Here is a 3753-nt window from a genome sequence, read left to right as displayed (position 1 = left end):
GTATCTGGCAGAAGGAATTTTTAAGCAGCAAAGCATTCAAGAGGTGACTTGGGTGCTGTTAAAGGCATTCAGTTTTATAAGGGAAGCAGAGCATGAAAGTTCAGAAAATTTGCAGCTTGACAATGCAATAGGAAAGACAATCCAATATTCTGAGGAGAAATTCAAGCTGGCTGCAGAAATTTGCATAAGTAACAAGAAGCCAAATGCTAATCCCCAAAACAATGGGGAAAATGTCTCAAGGGTATGTCAGAGGTCTTCATGGCAGCCCCTCCCATCACAGGCCCCGAGGCCTAGGAGAAAAAAAATGGTTTTGTGGACCAGGCCCAGGGACTCCGTGCTTGTACAGTCTAGGGAATTGGTGCTCTGCTTCCCAGCCTCTGTAGCCATGACTAAAAGGGGCCAAGGGACAGCTCGGCCTGTGGCTTCAGAGGGTGCAAGCCCCAAGCCTTGGCAGCTTCCATATGGTGTTGAGCCTGAGGGTGCAAAGAAGTCAAGAATTGAGGTTTGGGAACCTCTGGCTAGATTTCAGAGGATGTATGGAAATGCCTGGATGTCCAGGCAAAAGTTTGCTGCGCAGGTGGGGCTCTCATGAAGAACCTCTACTAGGGCAGTGTGGAAGGGAAATGTGGGGTTGGAGCCCCCCCACAGAATCCCTACTGGGGCACAGCCTACTGGAGCTGTAAGAAGAGCGCCACCATCCTCCAGACCCCAGAATGGTAGATCCACTAACAGCTTGCACCATGTGCCTGGAAAAGCCACAGACACTCAACAAAAGCCCATGAGAGCAGCTGGGAGGGAGGCTGTACCCTGCAGAGCCACAAGGCCAGATATGCCCAAGACCATGGGAATCCACCTCTTGGATCAGCGTAACCTGGATGTGAGACACAGAGTCAAAGGAAATCATTTTGGAGCTTTAAGACTTGACGGCTCCTTTGGATTTTGGACTTGTATGGGACCTGTAGCCTCTTTGTTTTGTCAATTTCTCCCATTTGGAAAGGCTGTATTTACCCAATGCCTGTACCTCATTGTATCTAGGAAGTAACTAACTTGCTTTTGATTTTACAGGCTCATAGGCAGAAGGGATTTGCCTTGTCTCAGATGAAATGTTGGACTGTGGATTTTTGAGTTAACGCTGAAATGAGTGAAGACTTTGAGGGGCTGTTGGGAAGGCATGATTGGTTTTAAAATGTGAGGACATGAGATTTGGGAGGGGCTGGGGTAGAATGCTACGGTTTGGTTGTGTCCCCACCCAAATCTCATCTTGAACTCCCACAATTCCCATGTGTTATAGAAGGAACCCAGTGAGAGGTGATTGAATTATGGGAGTGGGTCTTTCCTGCACTGTTCTCATGATAGTGAATGAGTCTCACAAGATCTGATGGTTTTAAAAAGAGGAGTTCCCTTGCACAAACTCTCTTTGCCTGTCGTCATCCACATAAAATGTGACTTGCTCCTCCTGGTGTTCTCCCATGATTGTGAGGCCCTCCTACCACCACCCCCGCCCCCCAGCCACATAGATTGTGAGTCCAATTAAACCTCTTTCTTTTGTAAATTGCCCGGTCTCAGGTATGTCTTTATCAGCAGTGTGAAAATGGACTAATACAAAAGCCTAAAGAACTGTGAGCTAATTAAACCTCTTTTGTTTATTAATTACCTAGTCTCAAGTATTTCTTTATAACAATGTGAGAACAAGCTAACACAATGGGGAAAGTGCCTAGTTCAAGAAAAATGACCTACATATGTTGACATTTGGGGCTCCCTCCATGAAAAATACCAGCTAAGTACCTTGTCCCCACTATGAGAACCTCCCATCAACAAGCACAGTGCATGCCCACACAAATTCCATACACTTTTTAGAGATTCATTTTGAAATATGAATGGACCACACTGTATCTCAGGACACTTAGAGAATGCCTTTTTAGGAAAGACAGAGACCAAAAGAAACAACCAGAAGACAATGGAAAAATAAAACAAAAACAGAAACAATGCAGGAAGTAGAAGAAAACTTTTCTAAAATCTATAATAAAAATCCCCAGAGAACTAAGGGCAAAATATTCACCATAACACCAGAGCAGGAGACTATAAAAAAGGAATGGAGAACAAGGAAGACTCTATGAAATTTAAAAATATAATTGCAAAAATGAAGAGTTTAATAGAAGAACTGGAAAATGAGGTTGAGGACAATTTCCCAGAAGGTACAACAAAAACAAAAAAAGAAAAGCAAAACAATGAGCTGAAATGGCGCCACTGCACTCCAGCCTGGGTGCCAGAGCGAGACTCTGCCTCAACAAAAAAAGATACAGAAAGAAGGAGAAAAGAGATAGAGTCAATCTAAATGAGTATCTGACAAATTGAAGTACATAAAGAAAGAATAGACAAAAGGAGGGAGAACATTATTTATAACAAACAAAAATCACGAGATAATTTCCCAGAACTAGAGGAAATGAGTCTCTATATTGCAAGGGCCCATTTTCAATGAACGATAAAATTTAAGGACCCAGTTTGAAGGATATGTAGCCCAGTGAACAAAAAAAGACCCATACTGGCTGGGTGTAGTGGCTCCCACCTATAATCCCAGCACTTTGGGAGGCTGAGGTAGCAGTATCACTTGGGCCCAGGAGTTCAGTATCAGCCTGGGCAACAGGGCAAGACCCTGTCTCTACAAAAATACTTTTTTAAAAATTAAAAATTTTTAATTTAAAAATTTAATTAGGCTAGGTGCAGTGGCTCATGCCTGTAATCCCAGCCCTTTGGGAGGCTGAGGCAGGTGGATCACAAGGTCAAGAGATCGAGACCATCCTGGCCAACACGGTGAAACCTTGTCTCTACTAAAAATATAAAAATTAGCTGGGTGTGGTGGCTGGCACCTGTAGTGCCAGCTACTCAGGAGGGTGAGGCAGGAGAATCACTTGAACCCAAGAGGTGGAGGGTGCAGTGAGCTGAGATTGTGCCACTGCACTACAGCCTGGCGACAGAGTGAGACTCCATCTCAAAAAAAAAAAAAAAATTAATTAATGGTACTCAATCGTGGTCCCAGCTACTTAGGAGGCTGAGGTGAGAGGATCTCCTGAGCAGGGATGTCAAGGCTGCAGTGAGCCCTGATTGCACCACTGCACTCCAGCCTGGGTGACAGCAAGACCCTGTCAAAAATACAAAACAAAACAAAACAAAACAAAACCCTTGCCAAGTTTATTTCAGAGCATCCAGGATAAAAAGATCCTAAACTCTTCCAAAAAGAAGAAAAAGATCACAAACAGATGATTAGGAATCAAATCAATATTGCAATTCTCAGTAAAACACTGAAGCTAGTAGACAGTGGAATAAAATTTTCAAAACTCTGAGGGTGGCCAAGCTCAGTGGCTCACACCTGTAATCTCAGTATTTTGGAAGGCTGAAGTGAGAGGATCACTTGAGTCCAGAAGTTCAAGATTTGCCTGGGCAACTTAGCAAGACCCCATCTCGACAAAATAATTAAAAAATTAGCTCATCGTGGTGGCATATACCTGCAGTCCCAACTACTTGAGGGGCCGAAGGGGGAGGAACTTTTGAGTCCAGCAGTTTGATGCTGCAGTGAGTTTTGATTGTGCCTCTGCAGTTCAGCCTAGGCAACAGAGCAAGACTGTCTCAAAAAAAAAAGAAAATTCTGAGGGAGAGTGATTTTAAACTAGGAATTCTATACCCAACTAAACTATTAATCAAATATGAGAGCAAAATAAAGACGATTCCAGACTTTACTCTAAAAAACTTTACTTG

Source organism: Symphalangus syndactylus, chromosome 14 (assembly GCF_028878055.3).
Source record: "Symphalangus syndactylus isolate Jambi chromosome 14, NHGRI_mSymSyn1-v2.1_pri, whole genome shotgun sequence".
Classification (NCBI taxonomy): Eukaryota; Metazoa; Chordata; class Mammalia; order Primates; family Hylobatidae; genus Symphalangus; species Symphalangus syndactylus.
The sequence above is the reverse complement of the archived record's forward strand: the minus strand, read 5'-3'. Positions refer to the sequence as shown.